Source organism: Aethalodelphis obliquidens, unplaced genomic scaffold (assembly GCF_003676395.1).
Source record: "Aethalodelphis obliquidens isolate GAN/ISIS:26980383/991018 unplaced genomic scaffold, ASM367639v1 scaffold10, whole genome shotgun sequence".
NCBI lineage: Eukaryota > Metazoa > Chordata > Mammalia > Artiodactyla > Delphinidae > Aethalodelphis > Aethalodelphis obliquidens.
In genome coordinates, this window is record NW_020837954.1 from 40,529,368 (window position 1) to 40,556,138 (window position 26,771).

General features: G+C 47.8%; 1 long non-coding RNA gene across 3 annotated transcripts in view; it reads left to right on the forward strand.

Moving 5' to 3' along the window:
• The first annotated feature begins 205 nt into the window (after positions 1-205).
• Positions 206-26,771, forward strand: part of LOC113622885 (uncharacterized) — a 30,027-nt gene continuing 3,461 nt past the window's right edge. Inside the window, exons 1-6 of one of the 3 annotated variants that reach the window (XR_003433706.1) lie at positions 206-349; positions 1,444-1,555; positions 3,931-4,022; positions 5,073-5,291; positions 13,032-13,161; positions 17,937-18,631. This is a non-coding gene — a long non-coding RNA (uncharacterized LOC113622885). Of the gene's footprint in view, positions 350-1,443; positions 1,556-3,930; positions 4,023-5,072; positions 5,292-13,031; positions 13,162-17,936; positions 18,632-26,771 lie in introns of those variants that run through there. The other 2 variants (XR_003433708.1, XR_003433707.1) reach the window with 2 other exon arrangements.

The following is a 26,771-nucleotide window of genomic DNA, read 5'->3' on the forward strand; positions in this document are numbered from 1 at the left end:
AGTTCCCATTAGCAAGGTCACAGGTTTAAGGAAGCAGGCACAGTCGGTCCCCAAAATACACCTCTCCCCTCAAAAAGTTAGAGCTGAAGTTTCCATCATTAGGGGCAAAAGTTAAGGGAGTGCCAAGGAGCTCAGTAATCAAGATAAATAATATTTTAATGCAATGTTTTAAAATATGTTAAATATTTTTTCAAATTTTAGTAAAAATTAATGCAAAAAAAAATCCATGATGAACAGAATGTCACAAATTTAAGTGAGGACTGGATGGATGGACAACAAGCCATATTGGAGTCGGAAACAAAAGGAAGCATCAGTAAAACTGATCCTGTCTGGTAGTCCTTAGGAGAAGGTCAGTTTATTCCTTGTTTGCCCTGCAGTGTGAAGGGCCCTGTTAGGACTGTTCACCAGGAAGGGGGAAAGCCCCAGATGCCTCAAAGGGAAGAGAAAGCTCTAGATTGGGAGATGGTGCCCCTGACTGCCTTTCAGACCCAGGCTGGAGCCCACTCCCAAAGCACAACGGGCTCCCGTGCCCTGGAAATGGCCCATTTCAGCCTTCTGCAAAAAGCGACTTTTGGATCTCAGAGGAGTCCAAAAGCAATGGGGCTTCCACTCCATTGCAGACTGAACGTCGACTCAGCACCTTCTAAAGCCAGGCCTGTATTGGGTGCTGGGTTCTATTTAATGCACAACATGCCATGAGGTGAGTTTATTATCTCATTCTTTCCAGCCAAGGAAACTGAAACTTGAAGCAGTTAAATAACTTGCCCAAGGTCACACAAACTTGGATTTTAACCCCAGGGCAGTGTGAATGCACTTGTTTCTCATGTCAAGAGCTGGGAAGAGGAGGAAAGGATAATCGGAGCTGTGAAAACTTCCTAGGCTCAAACCCAGGACATGAGAGACTGGAATGGGAAATTCTTATCCTCTTTGGCTCTAGCTATGGTCTGTTATTCTCCTTCTTCTTCTCGGATGCTGGGGGGCAGTCATTTGGCACAGAGGCAGTTTTGGCCTTACCCAGACACAACCTTCTGAGGCTTAGAAGAGGTGGCATTTTCTTTGGCAAGAGGGGTTCCTGAATGAGTTCACAGAAATGGGAAAGGGAGAAAGATTGGTCCTCTATCCTGGCAGCGTCCGTATTAGGAGGGAGCTAAGGCCTCTGCATACTAAGAACCTGCTTCCTGTCCTAGGGAAGCCCCTGGTCCAGCCCACTCCAAGTCTGACTCACTGGACACAGGGCATGAGTCACACTCCCTCTTCCCCTGGTTGTGGTAGCTGAGCCACCAGTCCACCAGGGAACTACACTAACATAAACCAGACTCAACCACAGCGAAGAGGATGGAGATAGAGGAAGCAGAGAGACAGTGGGAAAGAGCTTGAGACTGGAGGAAGGAAGCAGGGAAGGGAAGGAAACTCGGGACCAAGGAACTTGTCTTGTTCTTCCAGAGAGACACCTCCCGTCTCCCTTTCAGGGCCAGAGGCTGATGTGGAAGGGACTCTGACTCTCTCAAAAGGGCCAGCTGATGTCTAGAATGTGTAAGCTGTAGAGAGCTATAAGGTCAGTATTTGGGTGTAGGTGATTCACAGTCTGATGTGAAATTCTACCATTAGAGAGTCACTTCTTTAGCTATAGCTAAGAATCCCATTTACTAACACTAGAAAAGGATAAATCATGAAGCCTTATTTACAATGAATACCTTGACCCAGTGAGTTTGTTAGAATCACAGAATCAGAATTTAATTCTTAAATCATCTAATCCAGTAACCTCATTTTGTAAATGAGGACCCCAAAGCCCAGATAAATAAAATGACTTGTCCGCAGTCCCACAGCCAGTTAGTGGCAAAGCCAGGACCAGAATACAAGCTAACCATGTAAGGCTTGCTCCTGGCAAATGCAGGGGCACTTCCCCCAGCAGTGTCCTGCATCAGAGCAGGACTGCAGTGAGGGAGTGACTGTCTGCAAAACCAGAAAAGACTTTAAACAATGTTTTCTATATTTTTTCTGATCATAAAAATAATCTGTGCTCATTATAGAAAGTTTAGAAAATACCCAAAAGGATAAAACCACTCAAATCCCATCACCTAGACAGATGATGAGTATTTTTACATGCACATATATTTTTATTAAATTTTATTTTAAAAATTTAAACCCTTCCTTTTCCATTTGTCATAGCTAATAAGCATCTCATCAAATCATTAAAAACAATTCAAAAACATAACTTTAATGGCTGCATAATATTTCATCATGCCTATTTCATAATGTATTTATTTGATCATTTCCATTTAGGTTGAATTTCCTGTTTCACTGTGTAAATGATGCTATGATAAATATCTCTATACATAAAGATTTTGCTACATCCCTGATTATTTCAGATAAATATCTAGGGCTTAATTTTAGGTTAAAGCGTATAAATTTTTAAAATTCTTGACACATGTTGCCAAACTGCTTTCTAGAAATGTACCACATTTCTAGGAGGAGCTAAGAGTGCAGGCAACAGGAAAAGTTGGAAGAGAAATTTTGCCCAAACCTTGGCTTTGCCCAAGGCCATCAAATTGCCCTCTTACAGTGAGAAACATATTCATTCATTCATCCATCAATTCATTCATTCACTCACTGGAGCAGGAGACTCATATAGAGTGTATCCTGTGTACAAGGCACAAACCAGTTGCCATGGATAATACACAAACCCTGCCCCCAGGCCTCACCCATCAGTGTAAACAAGGTATCATTTTGATTAACCACAAATATTTCCCTGGTCTGCCGCAGCTGACCCGGCAGGCCCACCAGCACATAGTGAATGCAGTGTTCCAGATCATTGCCCCTCACGCCGTCTGTGGTGACGACCAACGATTTTCATTTCCTCTGAGTCATAGACAATTGTGTGGTCCTACTTGCATGACTAGAATGGCCTCCACCACATGCAACTTACCAGAGACTTCTACATCACCTAAACTAGTCTGTATTCTGTTCAGCGAAATAAGGCTATTTCGCTTTAGCTTGAATGTCATGGCAATGTCCACCTGCCATAAGTTCCCAAACTTACTCTCAGTTTCTTTTCTTATCTACCAAACAAATCACTCTCAAAAATCATTGCTCTAGAGCATGGGTCCTGGAATCTAAAGCATGGCTTTAAATCCTATTTCTGTCACTGCATGACCTTTGGCAAGTTACTTATCTTCTCTGATCCTTATTTTCCTCATCTATAAAATGGGGTAATAATCGTACCTACCTCACAGGGTTATTGGACAAAACAAGTGAGATCATGAAGGTAAACTGTGTGGTTCAGTGCCTGGTATGTAGTAAGGACACAATAAATTCTCTCTGTTCCACTTGATCCCAACCCTGTGAGGTTAGTAGATGGAGTCTTGGTAATAAATACCTCCAGAGTTATGGATAAGATACAAAAGATGGGCAGGGAGTAGAGTAGGGAGTTTTTATTTACTGTATTCCTACTATGTGCCAAAGACTTAATATTTACTATCTCATTTAAGCCTCAAAATTTCCCTGTGAACTAAGTATTATACCCATTCTGTAGATGGAAAAGAAGATTCAGAGAAGATAAATAACTTGGACAAGATCACACAGCTAGTATGTGGCTGAGTCTAGGTTATAATCTAGACCTGTCTGATTCCAAGCCTTTTTCTTTTCACCACTTCATACTGTCTCCTTTGGCCAAAGGATGTTCTCTCTTCCTTAGAAGGAATCCCCTTGGCCTAAGTCAGGGTCCCGCTGTGGGAGATTGCATTACTGTTCCTGATTATTCACTGCCCTATCCTTGTGATAGAATCATACGTCCCTGCTCCAAGTCACACGCAAGAGACTTGGGATGGGTCACGTGACTTGCTTTGCCCAATGAAACGTCAGCTGCATATCCCAGCAGCCGCTTTAAGCACCATCACTTGGTTCCACCATTGCTCTTTCCCTGTGCCACAGCCCAGCGTGACCCAGAGAGGGGCTGTTCCTACAGCTTGGATCCATTAATGAAGACAACTTGGGAAGGGAGCTGCAGCCAGAGTGAGTGAGAAGTAAGCCTTTGTTGTTGTAATTACTGAGGTTTGAAGGGAGGGGTTGCTTGTTACCATGGTGTAACTTAGTGAAAACTGATACACCCACCTCTCTATCCCAGCTGCCCACTCTCACCATAATGGATGCTACAGGGCAATGCCAAAAGAACTACATGACTCGGAACCTCTCCCAGACATGAAGGGGTGGAGTGCCCTCTCATTAACACCCTGGAACTCACCTCCCTTTTCCACTGGAAAGGCTGGAACACCTTGAGAGGGGTGTCACTCCCTCCAGGGTGCTCAGCCAGCCTTTGGTGGAGGAGAGCCCAGACTCCCTGCCACCAGTACCAGCAAGCCTGTGTAGCCCCCAGAACCCAGTCCTGAAGGAGAAATGCCCATTGGCGGCTGTCTCACTTCCAGGTGGTGGGGGGTGGAGCAGGACACCTAGCATGACTCAGCTGTGCTCACAGGCAGAGCTGGACCTGTTTAATGTAGATAAGGGCCCTCCCCTCCTCCTCTTCCCCCTTCCTTCCTCTTCCCTCCTTCACTCCCTTCCCTAAATGTTATTCCTGGAGGTTAGGCTTTCTTTTTGTTTATTCTGTGTGGGTAATAAAGAAAGGGGCAGAACCTTGGCCTGAGAATGTCTGAGGAGCCCCACAGGAAGTGAGTGGCCATGGCGCCATGTTTGGCCAAGATGTATCACCTCCACTCTCCAGGCCTCAGAGACTCCCATTGGCCAGTCATCAGAAATACCTGCAAGGCTTTCACCAACCCCACCCAGGTCCATGGCTCACAGCAGTGCAGGTTTTATTCTGCATAAAGCGGGCAAATGGGGCCGAGGGCAATGTGTGTCCCTCGGTCCAAGATCTCCGAGCCCCCGGGGCTGCACTCCTAAGGGGAGGGCGTTTCTTCACCTGAAGGCTCCATCCACTTGCCAAGCCACATCCCAGCAGGGCACATCTGCTCAGAGTGGGCACCTTTTTTCTACTTCATACAAAAGTAGCAGGGGCCATCTCCAGGAGATTCTGATGTGTGTGGACTGGAGAATCCTAATTTTAGAAATCTCTGCAGGTGAGGAAAAGCTCTGAAGTTATGTCGGCTCTGGGAACCTCGGCCCTGGAAAATCACTAAGTTTCTCAGCCCTCCCATCAGCAGGACCCTCTCCACTCCAGCAGCCATGGGTGCCAGCTGAAGGTCAGCGCCCTTGCTGATGCAGAGCCCCAACTAGACGCTGCCCCAGGGAGTCTCTGGCCTCTCCCGGGTGCTGTGAATGGCTCGAGCTGAATTCAGGTGAGCCACCTCCAGCCTGGCCTCCCGCCTGCACTCATGCGGGCACAAAAGCCGCCGGCCCCACGCACCCAGCTCCGCCCCGGGAGGGGTTCTCTGATGCCGGGTGAAGGCAGCCCCAACCATCTCCAACGCAGAGCTGTGAGCTTAAAGGTACCAGAGGGGTACAGGGTTGCTGCCAGCTTCCTAGGGTTAAAAATGAGAAGAGATGGTGAAAGGATTGAATTCTGATTCTGAGCAATCAGGCTCTTTTTTGGCGTACCCTGTACCGAGCTGCTCTAACCAGAAATCCCCAGGACTGGAGCCTGGCTCTTCTAAGCGCCCCACGCGCGCCTGCGGAACAGCGCGGACGGGCACCGAACCGGTGGGGGAAGCGCCAGCTAACCGAGACTTCTCACTTTCCCCTCGCTTTCACTTTTCACTTTTCTCACCTGAGGCACGCATATCAGAGCCGTGCGGCTGCGGAATCAGTACCTGGGAGCGCGTGCCTCCTTAAATTCTGCGCCCTCCGCTCCTTGGCGCCGCCGTCCTAGTCCCACCCCAGTCCGGTCCTGGGGACAGTGTAACGTCTGAATTAGCTGACGCTGCTGACAGTCTGTGCGGGGGGCCTGCCCACGCTGTTCTAGGATCTGGGACCCTTAGAAGCCCACTTCCCAGAAGCAAGGTGAATCTCCCCTCACTTGATGATCAGAAATTGAGGTCTTTCCTGTTTCCAGTAAATGCGGACATGGAAGGAAATAGCAGACGACAGCGATTGAGATTGCAGGCTCTGGATCTGATCTTGATAAAAGCGCAGATCTGACTCCGGAGGGCTGTGCCGGGCCTGGGACTCTGCATTTCTGACTAGCTCTCAGATGATGCTAGCTATTGTCGTCGGTCAGGGACCACAACTGTCAATTACTCAGCTACTCTAGAGGGGAGACCGGCAACATAATTTGCAGGGCCCAATACCAAATGAAAAGGTGGGCTCCTGGTTCAAAAATTAAGAATTTCAAGACATTGACAGCTAGGGATTAAAACAATTGCTGGGCCCTTTGCCACTTAACCTGAGCCTCATAGGGTTGTTTGGAGGATTAAAGCTTAGCTACGTAAAGCACTTAGAAAGCACCTGTGCCTGGTCAGCCCTTGATAATGTTAGTGATCATTATTGCCCAGCCCCAAACAGCCTCGTCCTGAAAACATGAACTATCAGTCTGAGAGCTTACGTAGACCAACCTTCACTTTACAGGGGAGGAAATGGAGCCCCATAGCAGGAGCTCAGAGAATAACGGTTGGGTGGACGGGTGACTCGGGTCTCCAGACACCAGGCTAGGGCTCTTCCTTCTGGATTGTCTCCTCAGTGGGGAAAAAAAAGTGGTAACAAGAAGTAGGTAATGTTGCATCTCTCAGAAATGCCGGGGAGAGCTTGAGACTGGATGGGTGAGGGTTGGCCCTATATGAACACAGTGCTAACCATTGCATCACTCACCCGTTGGACTTCTAGAGATGTATCTTCTGAGCCCGTTGGGAAGAGCATGGAATTATGCAGGAACTGCAGAGATGCTGTCAAACACGCCCTCTGAAACAGAGCCAGACTGCTGTGCTTTATGGGTTTGTGGTCTGCTTTTCATAGTTTCTCTCTCTCCTCCCTTATTACCGGCTGCCACTTCTCTTGCTGTCAGGGTGCCCATCTCCAGCGGCTACTCTATAAATTGCCTACAATCTGATTAGACTCAGACAACTAACCCGGGTTATTAGATGGTGCTTAAGAAAAGGGATAAATGGCGTCCAGAAGCATTAGTGCTGTCATCATGTGATATCTATTTCAGTTTCTCCAGGCTTTTCCTCCTTCACCTGATTTCTGTTTCTGTACTTTGTTTTGCACATGAGTGAGGTTGCCAGGTAGTGAATTCTGGATGAATGAGATATCAACATAGCAATAAGGAAATTGATACCAGAAAAACTGCAGGTTTTAAACGTTACTGCCACTGTTACAATTTTAGTTGTCATTATTAGGATAAAAAGACAGACAGTGAGTTTCTGAGGTCATTCTGACAACCAGACCTGCTCGTCACTTCCTATGACAAGACAGGGTACTCCGTGCTAAGAGGGCAGTTGTGCCTTCTCTTTCTAGAGGCCACCGCCAGGCAACTTATATTGAGGACAGTCCTGGATCCCTCATGGCACTTTTCCAGGGATGGGGACACGCTATGGCCAGAGATGTGAAGATGCGGTGGTGAGCTATCCAGCCCTCAGCTTTGTGTCCACCCCAAACCAGGACACAGATCATGGCCACCTCCTCCCTCCCTCCCTCTCTCCCTCTTACCCCTTGTGGTGTCTCTTGATTGGCTTAGGAAGGGAAAAGTGGGGGAGGCTCAGGGGTCAGCCCAGTCAGGCAGGCAGCCCCAAGGACTGGGCAAGACAATTGTCCTCCTCCCAGAATGGTCCTCCCCACTTCCCTCTCTAGCATATGACCCTGCCTGTCGCAGACCCACCTCAGCTACTGAAGCCCCCTTCAGCTACTCCCAGACAGAGCTGTGGCTCAGCGCTGTGTGTAACCACAGCTTACTAGTAATAATGATAGCTGACATATTTAGGGTACTATGCTAAGTGGTCCATTAATCCCAATGGACCTGTGGGGTAGCTGCTGTTTTTCTCTGCATGTACAGGTAGAGAAACGGAAGTAACTTGCCAAGGTGATACAGGTCTGACTCCAACTCTGGGCTCGTAACCTCAGAGGTGCAGTGAGGTAGTGTATTGTATTCTACGGAGCTGGTCTCCCAAGGAATGGAGCAGCACAGAGGCCTGGTGCTCCAAAGACTTCTCTTTTTTTTTATACTTTTTTTTCTTTTTTTAAACGTGTAATATTTTATTTTATCTATTTTTAGCTGCGCTGCTCTGCACACGGGATCTTAGTTCCCCGACCAGGGATTGAACCTGTGCCCCATGCAGTGGAAGCACAGAGTCCCAACTACCGGCCTGCCAGGGAAATCCCTCCAGTGACTTCTTTTTTTAATTGTTTTTAACATCTTTATTGGAGTATAATTGCTTTACAATGGTGTGTTGGTTTCTGCTGTATAACAAGGTGAATCAGCTATATGTATACATATATCCCCATATCTCCTCCCTCTTGCGTCTCCCTCCAGTGACTTCTGAATGAATAACAGAATGCAGGGGATGGAGGCATTTTGGAGGACAGGTAACTCTGTAGCACAATCCCAGGGAGCTGCCTGGTCTGCAGGCGTGAAATGCTCTGGGGTGCCTTGAGGTGCTTCTCCTTGTGGTTGTGGCCTGCTCAGTACATTGCCGGCTCCTGGAAGTGGACTTGGGTAGGAAGCCTGTCACCTATGATGTCAGGGTCTCTGGGAAGTAGGCCTGGTGGGGAACAGTCCATATTTCCCTGAAGACCATGGTCAACTTGAGAGGATGCAGTGCTTGTGTGTGAGACCCAGAGGCAACCAGGGAGGGCAGACCTGGGGTGGGTCAGCCCAGCCCTGGGACCTGGGATGACTCAATCCCCTCCTCATGTGTCCTTTTTGGAGCAGACTCTTGGGAAGTGTATTTGTTTTACCCTCCGGCTCCTTGTCGTAGCCCCTGAATCAAGGTAGCTATCCGAGTTACATGTCCCTGTGCCCCAAGGGCTGCACATTTGCATCTTGTAGCCTCACACCTTCTTCCCCTTCTGCCTTAGAATTAACACCAAGAGGTCCTTCCTCCTGGGGTCCGAGTCAGGACTGGGTTCCAGGGTGGGGACCTCCTCGCTGCCCCCAGCCTTGCTGTCTCACAGATGGGGCAGGTTTGAGACCTCTGTGGTGGGCTCTCATTCTGCGACTTTACCCACCAGCTCAAGCCCTGCAAGTGGTGTCACTGAGCTCATCTTAAAAGTCTGAGGGCTGGACACCTGGCCTGTCCACCACCCATACACACATGCATGTGCGCGCGTGCACACACACACACACACACACACACACACACAGACACAATCGCACGCATGTAGTGCTTCTCTAACCACCAGCTGGTCCCAGTCTGTGTCTTGGTCCAGGAGTGGGATGACAAGTAAAATAAGTAGACCTCCTGTTTACACATGGTCCTTTTCTCTAAGCCAGCGTTATCCAATAGAACTTTCTTTTCTGATGGAAATGTTTTATATCTGCCCTGTCCAATACCCCTAATGGCTGTTGAGCGCTTAAAATGTGGCTAGGGTGTGGAACTGAAGTTTACATTTTATTTCAGTTAGAATTATGTAGCCACATGTAACCAGTGGCTAGCAAATTGGACTGTGCAGATCTCGACTTACAGGGATCATCTTGCTTTCCAAAGAAAAACTCAGGACCCAGGGCCCAATACACGGGAGTGGACATATAGGGCAAAATATTTGAAATTGAGACTGAATGCTAATTCCTGGACACTAGATTTGTGCTTGAGCCCTAGCGTAGGTTTAAAAATCTCCTCTCTCTCCTTCTTTTATACATTTTTATTTCTAATCCTCACAGAAACTCTGTAAAGAAGATAATCTTCCTCCCTTTTTGCAGATGAGGCAAGTGTGGCTCAGAAAGCTTAGTGATGGCCCAGGTCAGGCCCCAGAGCTGTCTAGTTCCAAAGCCAGCCTCCTCCCACTGGGCCACACTGCCGCTCCTTAGGCCTTTTGAAGTCAGTTCTTCAGAGGGTGGCCAGCCCTCCCCGAAAGCCCCGGGCACAGTTGCAGTGAGAAACCTGGGTACAGAGACCTCTGAGTTCCATGGCGGAGGAGAAGTTACTGGTGTATCCAGGAAGGGAAGGGAGCAGCCGGCCCACCCTGAGAGCCCGAACTGCACCCCAGGCATCTCCCATGCAGAGCCCACTGGTGTCTTATGGAGGAGGGTGTGTGGGAGGTGCCAGGTCCAGGGCCTGCCTCCTGCCTAAAATTTGCTTGCTGTCTGAATTCCAACAGTGACAGGCTGGTTTTCTCTCTCAATATCTCATTCACTTGCTCTCTCACTCTTTTTTTTTTTTTTTTTAATAAATTTATTTATTTATTTATTTATGGCTGTGTTGGGTCTTCGTTTCTGTGCGAGGGCTTTCTCTAGTTGTGGCAAGCGGGGGCCCCTCTTCATCGCGGTGCGCGGGCCTCTCACTATCGCGGCCTCTCTTGTTGCGGAGCACAGGCTCCAGACGCGCAGGCTCAGTAGTTGTGGCTCACGGGCCCAGTTGCTCCGCGGCATGTGGGATCTTCCCAGACCAGGGCTCGAACCCGTGTCCCCTGCATTGGCAGGCAGATTCTCAACCACTGTGCCATCAGGGAAGCCCTCTCACTCTTTTTTAAGAAGAAAATATAGGAGAAATTCTTTGATAGATTGGTTTTTGGGGAGGCAAAGGGGGTTTTGATAGGGAAGAGGGTCATTTGAAGGGTGGGGTTAGAGGGAAAGGCAGGTCTGGGTGGAGTTCCAGAATGTGCAAACTTTAGTCAAAGAGCCTTGAGGACACAGGGTTCCTGAAGGGCAGTGTGGGATGAGCAAAGAAGCAGGGGGGATCATGGGGAACACTGGTAGGCCAGATTTGGGGAGACACTGAAGGCAAAGTTTTCAACCCACTTAAACTCTAGTCTGCTTCTCTCAGAGCTCCTAAACCAGCCTGGTTCCCTCCTGCCCCAGGGCCTTTGCATGCACTGCTCCCAGTATCCCCAGCCCTCACTAGCTTCTGCCTGGTTCACCCGTCCCCTTCCTCCTTCAGCTCCTAGCTTATAGATAGATAGATTGCTTTCTCAGGGAGGTCTTCCCAGCTTCCAGGCTTTGTTGTATGTATTGTATTGTAGGTTCTCACAGCATCTGTTCCTTTCCTCCATGTGCTTAGCTCAGCTTCTAATTGTTTACTTGTTAGGATTACTATTTGGTTAATGTCTTACTCCCTCATTAGATTCTAAACCTCATGAGAACTGGGACCGTGTGTGGTTTTGCTCTTGATTTTAGCCTCAGCAACTTAACCCTGATGCCCGGGACGTAGGTGCCACTCTATAAATATTGGCTGAGAAAGTTAAACAAAGGTGAAGTTGGCCCATCTACCACAGGATTTTCTGCCCCTTTCCACGAAGAACTTGGGTTTGCCCAGACTGGTCACTAGAACTGTGATTTGTCCATCCCCAAATCCCCCTTAATTTTCTTCTCTCATTCAGGGAAGAAAATGTGTATTGGTTATAATGCTTTGGGCTACAAGTAACCAAAAAGTCAACTAACAGTAGCTTAAACCCTAGGGGGATGTTTTTATTTACTTAACAAAAAGTCTGGAGATAGATGGTTTCAGACTTGATTCAATGGCTTAATGCTGCCATCAAAAACCAGGCTTTTCCCATTTTTCTGCCCTGTCATCTTCAGTGTGTTTGCAGCAACAAACATCACATTCTCTCAAAAGTGTCCCAAGCTGGAAGGAAAGGGACAAAAAGGGATTGGGAGCATATTGTTTCCAAGACTGAATTTAAAAAATTAAGCGACCATCTGTATAAACCTCTATGATAGTACTTACGACAAGGCTTTGTAGTTCTTTCTTTTTTTTAATTTTTAAAATTTTTATTTATTTTTGGCTGCCTTGGGTCTTCATTGCTGCGTGCGGGCTTTCTCTAGTTGCGGTGAGCGGGGGCTACTCTACGATGCGGTGCGCGGGCTTCTCATTGCAGTGGCTTCTCTTTGTTGCAGAGCATGGACTCTACGCGCGCGGACTTCAGTAGTTGTGGTACCCGGGCTCAGTAGTTGTGGCACACGGGCTTAGTTGCTCCGCAGCACGTGGGATCTTCCCGGACCAGGGCTCGAACCCGTGTCCCCTGCATTGGCAGGCGGATTCTTAACCACTGTGCCACCAGGGAAGTCCCTGTAGTTCTTTCCTGACCTATGACCACCCCTCCCCAGTCTCCTCCCCAACCAGCTTCTTCGTAAGAGAGATTGTACTATAGGAATTTCCTCTACCAGCCCCTAGCACAGTCCGGGCACCCTTGGTGCTCACAGAATGGGGAGCCCTTAAGGGGGCCAAGACTGAGAGGTGGGGAGGGGCCACAGAGTGGGGAGAGGCTGTGCCCATTGCCAGACTGGGGAACTCAGGGAAAGTGGGGTAGCACAGGAAAGAGGAAGCGGGAAGTCTGAGACAAGACTGGAGAGAGTTGTGGCAATATTGGCACAGTCAGAGGGAGCTGCAAAAAAAGGGAAGAGTGTGGATAACGAGCTTGTGCTGATGCAGCTACCTTTAGGTCCCAAGTGTTTCTTCCATCTCAGGGGGTGTTGTTTCTCCTCAGAGAGGGCAAGTGTGTGGCTGTCACCCTACTCGGAAGCATCCAAGTGCAAGTGAGCCCTTGGTGGGTGTTTCTGATGGCTCCTGCAATAGTTGGAGGAATTCAAGGATTTTAAATCCCTCTCTTTCTTCTCACCTATTATGGTCCAATGAAACTGAATGCTCAACACCAGGCAGGGGAGAGAAGCTGAAATATTAGGGGTCGTTAAGAGAGAAGGAAGTAGAACCAACCCCCTCCACCCCCATCTTCCCTCTCACGTCCATTCTCAGCATCCTACATCCTCCCCATTTCTTGGGCCCCAGCCTGCTGAGGCTTCCATGGGGGGCAAAGCTCACGGGGTCAGGCTGGCTCTCAGGGTGCCATCGGATCAGGAAAGCCATGCCCACTGCTGTGATCCCATCCTGTGCTTGGGAGTCGGTCCCCCCGTGGTCCTAGCCCAGCTCTTGTCCATCAGAGCAGACCCAGCTCTCCTCCATTGCATCCTCCCCTCTCATTGCCTTAATTCTTCCCAGGTCTCACTTTGAGAGGAAGGACGTCATCCCAACTGGCTCAACTGCATTGCCTTGCCTGGGGAAACAAAGTTTAATACGCAGAATGAAACCATTTTAATGGCTGGCTTATGCTGCCCCAAACAAGACATCGGTAAGTGGTTTCTCAAAATAACACATCCAAAACCAAAACACATACCACATCAAACATTTAAAATATTCAGTATGACTCTCAGATTACCTTTTCCTGCGGAAAGATAATCAGCAATGGCCTCTAGGACACTCCACACAAGGGAGAATACTGTTGGATCTGAGAGCATCTTGGCCGAGCTCCTGAGGAGGGAAGAGGATCTGAACCTCACCCTTGGGGTTTTCAATGATCTCAGCAGAGTTAGGAGCCAAAGACGAGGGATCATGGCTGTGAGACCTTTGAAAGTATGGGAACCTCTGTAATTTGCCCTGTTGGAGGTTTCATTGTCTGCTGCCCCCTTCACTCTGGGGACAATCGGTAAGCCCCTCAAACAGCAGCAGAGAAAGGACAGGATGTGTGCTGGTTTGGGGGGGATAGTGAGGATGGAGTCCGTTTTAGAGAGGAGCTGAAAGTTGCAGACTCCTGGGGTTTGCAACTCAGAAGCAAAGACAACTCAGAGCAATTCTAGGCCTGAGGTGTGTCCAGGGGGTCAGGACCACTGTGTGAAGAAGGGAGAGCGTGGGCAAGCTGAGCGGAGGGGCTGCCATTTTCCAGCTGTGCTCTCCAGTCCTCTGGCTGGAGCAAGGACCCAAGGCCCTGGAGGAGTCAGAACTCACCCCGTCCTCCCCAGGCTCCAGGACCCTTTCCTCCACCCATAAGGAAAAACTAGATGAGTCCAGGGAATCGGAAAGGTGGAGTGTTGGAGGTGGCTGGGGACGGGTGGGGGAAGATATGCTCCAAGTGGCTGAAGACTATGGGAGCTAGGAGGCGTACTCAGCAGAAAGGCTACACTCATATTTGTGACAGGGCCTTTTAACTGAAAAGCGCTATCCAAATGCTGTTGTAAAATCTTCGCGTTTTCTCCAAGAGAAGAACTTCTGCCTAGTGGCCGTTAGGGGGCAGCCAAGTCCCACACGGTCGAGATGGCTTCCGCGGGGAAGGACCACCTCGGTCGGCCAGGGGAGGGCATGAGGTGCAGCCCTGGTGGGCTGTGGCCCACGGAGAGTCTGTCAATGGTGGACCCAGGGGCTTCAACCCGAGGTTGAAGCAGGCCACCTTTGTCGGGTGCTTGCCTCCTTGCTCTCTGCAATCCCCACGTATGCCCCAAACACACTCAGAGCTTCTTGTCTGCCACCCAGGGCCCACCCACCTGCTGTCCCACACAGAGCCCGTGCTAGGACCCGCCTGCCCCATCCAATTTTAGTTCTCATTTCCTTGGGTTCTGCTAAAACACTGGCTCATCTGAGAAACTCATTTGTGCTGAATGGCAGATGACAATTTACTGTTTAGCCCATCCAGGGGTATCCGACTTGAGGGGATTCGATCCCGAATAATGAGGGGGTAAACTTAGTTTCCTCAGGCCCCTGCATGTGGGGTTATAGTAATTTGTGAGACACTATATTTTTCTGGTATACTCTGCCACTGTTATGGGACCATCCAAAAAGCCTTTTGCACACATTTCTGAGACTCTCCAGAGAGTGTCTTATAGGAACTCCACCTATGCCCCAGACCTTCCGGGGGAAGCTCCTGACTGTTTCTACTGCAACGTTACAGGGACCACCTGCCTTCCCCCGTGCAAAGGTGTCCTCAGCATACCAAGCCCAAAGCAATATCATAAAAATATTCGCAGCCAGCACTTATATAACACTTATATGCCTGGCACCTTCCTAAGGACCCATATACACTTAGTCTTCACAACAACTCAGTGGGGGGAACTAATGTTACTACCCCTGCTACACAAATGAGGAATGTGAAGCCCAGGGAGGTTAAGTACTTTGACCAAGGTCACAGAGCTGCTAAGTGGAAGAACCAAGATTCTGGGTTGTTGTGAAGACTAAGTGTGTGTACGTCATTAGGAAAGTGTCAAGCAGCCTGGCTCTTCAGCCAGGTCTTTAACCAATGCCCACAATGCCTCTTTAGAGAGCTCAAGAAACCGCGTTTTCAGCTCGGAGTCACCTCACAACTTTTCTTACTAGGACTCAGTCTGGGGCAGACATTTACCCTACTCAGCGATGCCTGTTCCTTTGGAACTCAGACTCTGTTTCTCAGGTAGACTTCAGGGCCTGGCACTCCTTCCTTTAATATTGGTTACCTACCAGGCTACTCCTACAGGCAAACTCCCCACAGCCCTTCCTGCCGCCGCCCTGGGATCTAGGCCAGGAGACAGACAGGCTTTGGTTTGAAGAAGCCTGGTAGACTTTTGGCAACCTCTCTCATCTGATCATCCTAACATTGGTCCCCGTGGCAGGTGGAATTACCCCATTAGGGTCAAAGGAATCGTAGGATCGTGGAGTAGGAAGGAATACAAGGCTCAAGACCCATCCTCTCATTTTATATAAAGTAAGAGCCCACAGAGGTGAAATAACTTGCTCAAGTTCACCAAGCTCAAGCTATCACTAGAAACTAAATCATTTCATTAATAACAACAACAAATTAATATTTATTAAGTGCTCACTACAAGCCAGGTACCAACAGTTAGCCCTTTATATGCATTATCTCATTTCCTTCTTTTGACATCCCTGTAACCTGGCTCTATTTGATCTTCATTTTACAAATGAAGAAACTGAGATTGCAGGAGATTTAAGTAACTTGCTCAAGGTTGCATGGCTTGTGAACTGTGGAGCTGGGATTGAACCCAGGTTTGTCTTTGACTCCAAAGTTGTTGCTCTGAACCATTATAGTGTATAAGGGAATCACAAGCATCCTTGTTAAACTCTTACAAGAGGAGGGCAAGCCTGGCTATGTCTTGGTTGGAGCTGAGGCCCATGGAGACAGGCCACGGTCATACATGCCAGCCCCCTCTTATGCTCGACAACCCCACACCCTAGATGGCAAGGACCCAGGGCCTCCTGGGACAGAACCTGAATCCTGTATACAATCTGAGCTCACTTATGTACAGTCGGGGCTTGGGAAAGATAGGTCGTGGGGAATAACATCAGGGCACTGCTAAAGTGGGGAAGGATCCTCACCTGGTGGCTCCAACTCAAAACCAAGGCCCAAATGGTTCTGGAGAAAGGCTGCGCTGGCCCCGCAGCTGGTGCCGGACTGAAATGTCAGTGCTCCGAAGGAGAGGGCTGTGTGGCAGAGCCGAAGGAGCCTCCATACTGGGGGCTCAAGGGACTTTGCTCTAAGCCTTATACCCCCAAAGCAGGATTAAGGGGGGGGGCCTTTATTGGCAGAAGGCTGACCCAAGTAGAGTGTCACATTGACCAGCTAGTGCTGTCGAGGGGATAGAGCTTTCGAAGAGGCCAGTGGTGACAACTGGAGGAGTGGAGTCTTGGCAGCGAGCGGGCTGGTGCGAGTGTCAGGCACAGCCCTGGGACATAGAATCAGGGGGAAGGACCCAGATGAGCCCTCAGGACCTTGGAGGACCTGCTCATCACCTGGCGGGGGGTGGGCAGAGAGCTTCATTAAGTGGAGGCAAGGCTCTGCTTCCCATTCTGATGCCTCGGGGACTCTGATTAAATCACCTCTTTTTTTTTTTTAATTTTATTGAAGTATAGTTGGTTTACAATGTTGTGTTAATTTCTGCTGTACAGCAAAGTGACTCAGTTATACATATATTCTTCTTCATATTCTTTTCCATTATCGTTTATCACAGGATATTGAATATAGTTCCCTGTGTTATACAGTAGGACCTTGTTGTTTATCCATCCTATATATAATAGCTTGTATCTGCTAATCCCAAACTCCCAGTCCTTTCCTCCCCCTCCCACTTCCGCACTGGCAACCACAAGTCTGTTCTCTATGTCTGTGAGTCTGTTTTTGTTTCATAGATATGTTCATTTGTGTCATATTTTAGATTCCACATATAAGTGATATCCGGTGGCATTTGTCTTTCTCATTCTGACTTAGTGTGATAACCTCTAGGTCCATCCATGTTGCTGCAAATGGCATTATTTTATTCTTTTTAATGGCGGAGTAATACTCCATTGTACGTGTATATACCACATCTTCTTTATCCGGTCATCTGTCGATGGACATTTAGGTTGTTTCCATTTCTTGGCTATTGTGAATAGTGCCGCTATGAACGTAGGGGTGCATGTATTTTTAGAATTATAGTTTTGTCTGGGTATAAAGCATTTACTTCTTGCCGTGCCTTTGGGATGAGCACAAGACCTCAAAATGCTCTGGGAAAATGCCTTCCCAAATATGCCTTTGTCTTTACACACAATTCTATAAGTTGCCCCAATCACTTGGCAAGAGGGGTCCCTATTCTCTCTAGATTTCAAAAAGGTAAATCAGACAATGTGAAATCCATGGCAGGGCTGGACACCCAATTCTATTTTCCAAACTGTGGATTAACACAAGCAAGGAAAAATGGTTCAGGAGATATGAGCTGGGTCGTGTCGCAGGAGCTCCTGCACCGGAAGCTCCGGAGAGACGGAGGTTCCTACCTGAGGGCCATTGGTGCCCACATTCTAGATGTCTTCGCTGGGCGACGATGGAAATGGGCACACAATTCTATTTACATTTTCCCCTTCATTACACATTAAAATATTTTTAACATATTATTTTCACTATATGCATGCAACAAAAAAAGGATACAGTGAGAAGTAAATGTCCCTCCTGCCCCTCCTCTCTGTCCTGCCCACCCCACAGGCAAACACGAGTGATTGATAACATCTGCCTGATGCTTTACAATTTAAACAATGATTTCCCATAAACTGTCTCATCAGATCCCAGCAATAACTCCCTAAAATATGTTAGGTATAAATTTTTATTGTCTCCTTTTACAGATTGGGAGTCCAGCTCAAAGAGATTAAGTGACCAGCTCAGAGCGACACTTCTGGCAAATGAGAGTCGAGATTTAGGCCCTGGTGGTCTGAGCCCAGTTTCCGAGCTTTTTGAATTACATCACACTGCCTCCCTTGCAAAAGAGCCCTGGGTTCTTAGAACTTGGAATATGCCATAAATAGTTCACCTTCTACAAAGAGAGACTTGTGGTTGGTCAGGAAACAGGAAAAATCTCATCATTTCTTGAGTATTTACATTCCAGAGTGGACTGTTCATTCTCTGCTTTGGGGCAGGCTCACAAGGAGATTTCTCTGTGTTTTAGATAATCCTACAATGAAAAGTCAGCACTGGGGACGATTTCAGGTGAGACCAGGGATCCTGTGTAGACTAGCTTCGTAGGGCTGCCGTAACACAGTACCACAAAATGGGTGGCTTAAGTCAGCAGAAATTTATCTCTCACAGTTCTGGGGGCCAGAAGTCTGAAATCAAGGTATTGGCAGGGTTGGTTCCTTCTGGAGGCTTTGAGGGAGAATCTGCTCCAGGCCTTTCTGCCAGCTTTTGGTGGTGACCAGCAATCCTTGGCCTTCCTTAGTCTATAGATGCATCATCACCCCAATCTCTGCCTCTGTTGTCAAATGGCATTCTTCATCTGTGTGTCTGTCTGTGTGAGCGTCTGTGTCTCTGTTTTCTCTTTTATACAGACAACAGTCATTGGATTTAGGGCCAACTCTAATCCAGGTATGACCTCATTTTAACTAATTACATTTGCAAAGACCCTGTTTTCCAAATAAGGTCACATCCTGATGTTCTATATGGACTTGAAGGGATACTCATTCAACTTACTACACTGTATCTTCCTGTTTTGTTCAATAAATAGGGATGACACTTCTGGAATACTCTAAGTCTTCCTAACCAGCTATGTCCTAACCCAGGAAGGTGGTGCCGGGACAATTCTGCCCATCTTACAGGCAGGGGAAGGAAAAGGGAGTAAGACAGGTGGAGGTGACCTCAGAGCAGCTCACACACTGCTGCTGGCTGCAGCCAAGAAGCAACATACGCTGGGCCTGGGGTGGGGGTGGGGGTGGGGGAGTGTATCATTTTATTGGCATGGATTTTGGGTCAAAACACTTATATTTTAGTGAGTATAAGGATAAATTAAGAGTGGGGCAGAGGGAAGGAAAAAGGAAGAGGGAGAGCTGGCTTAGTCACAAACATGATCCTCCCTCCCCCAAAATAGTTGGGAATTCATTTAACTTGGAAAAAATGATATATATATATGTATATTTATAAATTTTTATTTTTTAAAATTTATTTTTGGCTGCGTTGGGTCTTCGTTGCTGCGCGTGGGCTTTCTCTAGTTGCGGCGAGCGGGGGCTACTCTTCGTTGCAGTACATGAGCTTCTCACTGTGGTGGCTTCTCTTGTTGTGGAGCACAGGCTCTAGGCACACGGGCTCAGGAGCTGTGACTCGGGGGCTCTAGAGCGCAGGCTCAGTAGTTGTGGCACATGGGCTTAGTTGCTCCACTGCATGTGGGATCTTCCCGAACCAGGGCTTGAACCCGTGTCCCTTGCATTGGCAGGCAGATTCTTAACCACTGCACCACCAGGGAAGCCCCTCAATGATATTTTTTCAAAGAAAATTTTAAAGTGGGAAGAGTAAAGGAAAACATGAATGAATGAAGAACTCTCCTCTTGATTATAAAGTCTAAATAAAGTTAAGATTACAAAAGAATATAACTTAAAAACACAATGAGATGGATCACAAGATTTAACAAATTCTAAAACTCAGCTGGAATATGAATGGGCAAAATGTCAAAAAATGTTTTGGGGGAACTTAAAATAACCAGACAGCCATTACTGTATTTTCTTGGAGTAAAGACAAGAGAATCTGCCCAGGGGAATAGAATAGACTCTACAGAAAGAGACTGAAGTTATTTAAGGACTTGATGTAAGATGAATGAGCATCAACACAAGGCTATAAGAAAGAGTCACTATTTAACAAATATCATCTAAATCGTGGTACATCATGGGGACTTCCCTGGTGGTCCAGTGGTTAAGACTCCATGCTTCCACTGCAGGGGGCACAGTTTTAATCCCTGGTCGGGGAACTAAGATCCCACATGCCACACAGCACGGCCAAAAAAGAAAATAAATTAATAAATAAATAAATGTTCAAAAAAATCGTGGGACATCAGCATGGATCAGAATTAGCTTATATCCATATTTTTTCCCACCGTGCACTACAATACATTTCAAATGGGAAAAAGCCAGAGAAGGAAATGGAAAAGCAAATGCGTTTCAACTGTGATGAGAAAACATTTTGACTACTGCTGAAAGAGATATCAGAGACAGGACGGATGGACCCAAATGTGTTGTTAAAAGCCTTTTGTGCCACAGAATGTAATAAAGCCAATCCAAAAATGAAAGCCACAGAAGGGGGAGAAATATATGTGGCAAATAAAGCTTTCTATCCAAAATAGCTAAGGAATTGATATAACTATAAAAGGCCAGGATCCTGCTCCTTTTTTGAGAAGTAATCAGAGGAAATGAGCCGATAGTTCACACACAAAGCTTTATATAGAAAAATGACCGGCCCTATTATAAATGTTGAACTTGCAATATGGACAACTTTTATTCTGTTATAAAAATCAATTTAAATGCTAAAACTTAATGTTCAATTACTCAAATTCCCTTGAGACTACTTTGGCAAACGCTATGAAACAATTCCGATCCTTTGATTCCGTAATCTTTATTTTAAGAAAATGTCTAAAGAAAATAAGGTAAAAGAAAAAAAAATCATCTCTACAACGTCTTCATGGCAGTATTATTTAAATAGAAAAAAATTGGAAAGCAATCAGTTGCACAGTGATTTCTTAGTACTTCTCAAAGTGGGGTCTTAGGATCCCCTACGTCAGAGTCACCTGCGATGCTTGTAGAAATGCAGATTCTGGGGCCACACTTCCGACATAGTCAATGAGAATCTCTGAAGGGTGCCTGGGAATATTCATTTTATCAAGCAGGTCAGCTGACCCATAACAACACTGAAGTTTAAGAACCACTAACCTCTAAGCAAACCGCAGACCATGGGAACATTTAGAGGACTAGACAGCGTTTCAGGTGACAGACCCTGTGCCTGCATAGAACTGGACAGAAGGAATAGTGATGACTGCAGAGAACGCCAAAGCCCATGGGCAGCCCATGCCCCATGTGAGATGCCCACAGAGCAGTGGCCACAGCAGGGTAGAATCACTTAAGTCCTTGGAGCTTGTTATGTTGTATTTTGCTCTAGAGACTGTTTTAAAAATTCCTCATGGTCATACAAGTTTTCACTGATTTGTCAAAATCCCAGGAAGGGCACTTGAAAAGTTAACAGAACACTTAGAAATAATCTCCAGGATCCCTGCCTCGAGCCAAACCTGCCTGGATGTCACCCCCTCCCCTTTCCCTCCATTGGACCCCCAGTCTCTAGGCGGTAACAGGCCCTTTCTGCCTTGGATTCGATCCAAGCCCTCGCATCCCTTTACGTGTCACCCCACCGCGTCCTTGGCCGTGTCTAGCGTTGGCGCCACTGTGTGGGATGTAGTCCTCTCATTAGGAGAGTTTACTGCCCACACATTTTTGCAATAAACTGGGGAGCAGGGAGAGCTTAGCAGGCAGCTTTCTGGAGACTGCTGCATATTTCCTTTTCAGGATGAGTAGGGGAGACAGGTCTGATAGGGTGTGTTGCTAACGCAGTTCTGAGCTTCTGTGGCTCCCAGAGGGCTTACTTCCTTGCGAGCCGATCCCTGAGGTACAGAAATGTCACCGTAGCTCTGCTTCCCACAGAAGCCTCTTTCCTGGAACGTACAGATCCATTCTTGCCCAGAGCCTTGGGGCTTCTTGCCAGGATCTAGGGATGTCACAAGAAACTACTGTCCTGTCAAGGTTGGCCAACCTCCCTTAAGAAGGTTGGGCAAATGCCCAGGACTCCAGGTGCCTGTGTGGGATGGGAGAGCCCACCCGCTCTCTACGTGGAGCAGCGGGGGGTTAGTGGGGGAGCCAGACCTTGCCCAGCGACATGCCCAAGGTTTGAATCTTGATGTTCTGCAGCCCTGAGGGAGAGTACAAATGCTTCTTTTCAAACTACCACATCTGTTTCCTGGCCCTGAAATACCAGATCTCACCCACTCCTGGCTGTTTCACAGCTGCTCCCTCTAGGTGGTACCCAGTCTTCGGCATCCTTGTGTGGTCCAGCAGAGGGGCTTCTTTTCCACGAGGGAGACCAGGCTGGGGAAAGAATCTCCTCAGGACACCAGAGTGGGCGATTGGGAGTTATCACTCTGCTTCCAGCCCCCATCAACACCCTATAACCTCACTGCCGCTTTCAGCCCTTTTGCAGGTTTTTCCCACGGGGTCAGAAACCAGCCCAGAGAGCAGATTCCTCACTTTCCCAGCCTCCTGTGCAGCGGGTCACCCCCTTGAGGAAGAGAGCAGAGGAGTAGAAGTAGGAGGGGCAGGAGAGACACTGGGCTGAGATCCTACTGTGACTTTTGGAATGGACTTTTAATCTTTCATCCAAAAGTATGTGAGTGCCAGTGCTGTGCTAGGGAGCTACGACGTAAACAGACAGACCCCTGCCTTCAGGGAAATTACAGTCTGATGGAGGAGGCCAAAAATAAACAAGTAAGCAAAACCATGAAATGACATGTTTATATTGTAGTGAGTGCTCAGAAGGAAATAAACGGATACTGTGCTAGGATATAAGGTAGAATTCTGCTTCAGAAAAGATGGTCAGGGACGACCTCTCTGAGCTGACCCTGGGTGATAGGAAGCTGTTGACCGGGAACAGCGTTCAGCTGAGGGACCAGAAGGTGCCAAAGCCCTTTGGAGGAAGATGGATTCTAGGAACTGCAGGTTCATCGGGGTTGGAGTTCATTGAGTGAGGGTGAGACCTGTGGCCTAAAACAGTTGGATGGGCAGGGGCCAGACCAGTCAGACCAATTCTAGGGATTTTGATTTGTGTCTGTGTAGAATGGGAGATCATTGAAGGCTTTTAAGCAAGTGACATGATCTGGTTTAAATTTTCATGCATCACTGTGGCTGTAGGTCTGGGAATAGGCTTTAGGGGAGGAGTGGGGGAGAGGAGAGCATTCAGGAACCCCTGCAGTGTCCAGGTGAGAGAGGACGCTGCTTGGACTCGGTGGTGGAGTGGAGGGGAAGGGGTGGAGCTTGAGACATATTTGGGAGGTTGGACCTGGAGGTTTGCTGATGGGCTAGAGTGAGAGACAGGGAGGAATCGAGGCTGAATCTCAGACTTGCAGCTTGAGAAGCCTGATGACGGACGGTGCCGGTTACCAAGGTGGGGAGGACTGGTGAGACAGAGGGGGACAGGGAGTGGGGGACGGGAGCAGAACAAGGTCTTCAGGCTTGTCCTCACTCCAAAATCAAGGAAGTCATTATCTCACGTTCCTTCCCAGTCTCTTGAGTAAGCCCTGTGAACCCCATTTTCCAGGCTGAGAAAACTAGGTTGAGCCCAGCAGGTCAAGAGTCGAGGCTGAGAGATGACACCAAGCAACCAGTTTGCCATTTGGGAACTTTTGCACCCAGGCTGGTGCCCTCTTTCCCAGCCCAGCTATGAACCCCCCTCCCAAATACCTCGCCAAGGCCACTTTGAGCCATGTTGGCAAGAGCTCCAAGGACAGCGTGCTCTGGCCCCAAGATATTTTGTCCTGTCCCTAATCTCCCCTCGAGTCTCCTTCCTTTTCTAAAAATGCCTGTCCAGTGCCTTCTCCTGGTCAGCGTCTAGAAGGTGGGGTGCTCGTGGGCTCGGACAGGAACCTAGGAAGCATGGGGATTTAGGCCTGATGCTGGTTTCAGCTCCAACCTGGTCTGGGACCATTACTTCCCTTCTCTGAGCAGTTTATATTTCTGACTGCAAAATGGGACATAGTCTCCCCCTTTCTTTACAGGGTTAGGAATAGGGGCTTTAGAGTCAGGAAGACCTCAGTTCGAATCCCAACCAGCTGTGTGACCTTGGTAGGTCGCCTCTGTAAGCTGCCGTTATGTCACCTTCAAAAGAGAAACAATAAACCCCTTTCCTATGGGAGTCTTGTGAGGATAAAGGGAGATCATGGAGGCCAATGACCTCATCCAGAGCATCAAGGTAAATGGTAGCTGCAGTGATTGTGTTGTTGTTGGACCCTGACTGAAGGAGGCCATCCATACAGGGACAGGGACAGGGACAGGTACCAGTTTCTCTCTGGCAGGTGGGAAATTATAGGATCCGGGACAGTGAGCTTTGGTCTACATGTCCCAAGGCTTAGACACACACATACATTTAATCTGACCTCTGCAGAGTCAGGAGAGTCCAAGGTCAACTGAATATTATTTTGTGACGTCATTATTTTGTCTGTGCCTTAATGTCCTTATCTGCAAAATGCAAATAATAATCATTTCTACCCCATGGGGTTGTTGTGAAACTTGAGTTCGCTTTTTAAACTCTAAATACGTACAGTGCTTATAACAGTGTCAGGAACAGGCTGTTGTTCGTATTTTAGTAGCTGTAGTAGCAGTAATGGTATTCATAGCAGTAATGGTAGTAACAGCAGCAGTAGTAACAGCAATAGTAATAGCAGTAGCAGCAGTAGTAATAGTAGCAGTAGCAGTAGTAGCAGTAATGGTAGTAGCCGTAGCAGTAGTAAGAGCAGTAGCAATAGCAGTAGCAGGGGCAGTAGCAGTAGTAATAGTAGGAGCAGTAGGTTTTCATCGGCATGGTTTGGGGGAAATGTCTCTTTCCCGTCGTAGATGTTTCCATTCTCTCATCTGCAGAAGGAGGAAAGGGCAGCTAAGGGCTGGGCTACTGACCGTTCACAGACTGATAATTCTGGACAAAGGTGCAGAACTGAAAGATTCATCCTACCACATTACAGCTTGAAGATGGACCTGGGAGTATGTGAAGTTTAATAGTCACGAAACTCCAGGCACCAGAGCAGTACATCTATGGTGCTCTTTTCTCCTGTCTAGGGCAATATTGGGAAAAAATACGAACTAGTGGATTTTTCTTAAATCTAAATTTACCCCATTTTTCAACTTTGAGATTTTGTCCTTTGTACCTTGGAGGTTAAAATAATCTTTCTTCCATAAAATGTTGGTGATCGTTGCTGGTGATGTGGCTACTTATGATGATTTAAACTGGTCCATGAAACCCAAAATCTGAAAACCACTGGTCTTTGGACAAATGGGGAAACTGAGAGCAGGGGAAGGAGTGACTTACCCAAGGTCATAGCCTGGTTTGTGACAGAGCCAGTGCTGGAACCTGGGTCTCCTGACTTTCAGTCCAGTGCTCTTTTTACTGGACTCTTCTATTGTTCACTTAGGGATCTTTCCACTGGCTTAAGCAAAAGGGAAATTCAAGAAGAATTTCAACTAGAAAAAAGGAGAAATAGATTCTTGGCAGGAAAAAAACTTCGAGTGCCCATGAAACCCCTGGAAATAGACCCCCATCTCTGGTTCAAAACCCATGACTAGACTTCCCCAGTCTCTCCCTCATCCTCCACCAGACCCTTTCCAACACACACACAGACACCCCATACACAAACACACACGCAACACATTCATTTGCCCCCAACACACGCACACACCATACATACACACACATTCTCCTCATTCTGAGCAGCCTCTGAGGACCCATCCTTTGACTCACTCACCCTGACTCAAGCCTTCTCTCAGGATGCACAGGCCAGGGGTGTCTAATCCACCCCACATCCAACACATCTCATTTCTTCCTCAGGGACAGAGCTACCTCCCCAGCAAAGGTCATCAGAACACACTGTCCCCAGGAGCCTTTCATCCAGGATTTATTAGCTGGGTAATTATGGGAAGCATTTTTCTTTTCTGCATTTTCTTTACTGCGTTGATGATGATCTGCACACATCCAGAGAACTAAAAATAAATAGCAGGAGGTCTGACTTGTTTGAAGCTGGGTCAGTGTTTATTTCCTCAAAGATCAAACCTCCTTGATATGGATGTAAAGCAACATGAAATGGGCCTTAGGTGCATAGACTGCGGTCTGTGATTTGAATATGCAGGCGGGGAGGATTTGCCCTGAAAATCTTAGCTGTGAACTCTCTGTCTCTCTCGCCTTGCCCCTGCTCCTTGGTCAGGCCTGGGGCATGGGAGACACGCTCCATGGATCTCCCAGTTTGCCCTGGTGTTGCCATGATTCTATTTCACCACCTGCCTTGACACCCTGAGCAAACGGGTACTCTTCTCTAGGCCTTCTCTAGGCCATCCAGCTAATGGGCCAATGGAAGAGACGGCAGGGAATGATGGCAGAATATTGATCTTAACTGTTGTAGCGTCCTAAGGATAGAGATGGTTCGTGACGAAGGAAACATGAAAACCAGTCATCCGAGGCCTTGACCCTCTTTCTTTCCCATTCCTCCCAACTAGAGATTAAAATGCCTGGGTCCCAGTCCGCAGGCCCAAGACCCCTGGCAGTGAGCCCAGGTAACCACTGTGTGCGAGAGCCATCTCTTCTGTGGGTCCCATTGACAAAGTGGTAACTCCAAGGAAAGGGCCATATCTAACCTACTCTCTGACGCTCAGGGCCAACTTCTCCAGGAGGCCCAGCAGACGAGGCGCCTGAGGTCCTGGCTTGGTTAATTTTCTGTGTCAGCTTGACTGGGCCATAAGATACCTAGAAATCTGGTTAAATATTACCCTGGGTGTGTTTGTGTCACATGAGAGTGACATTTGAATTGCTGGACCCGTAGGGCAGGTTGCCCTACCCAGTGTGGGCGGGCCTCGTCCAATCTGTCAGAGGCCTAAATAGAACAAAAAAAGACAGAGCAAGGAAGC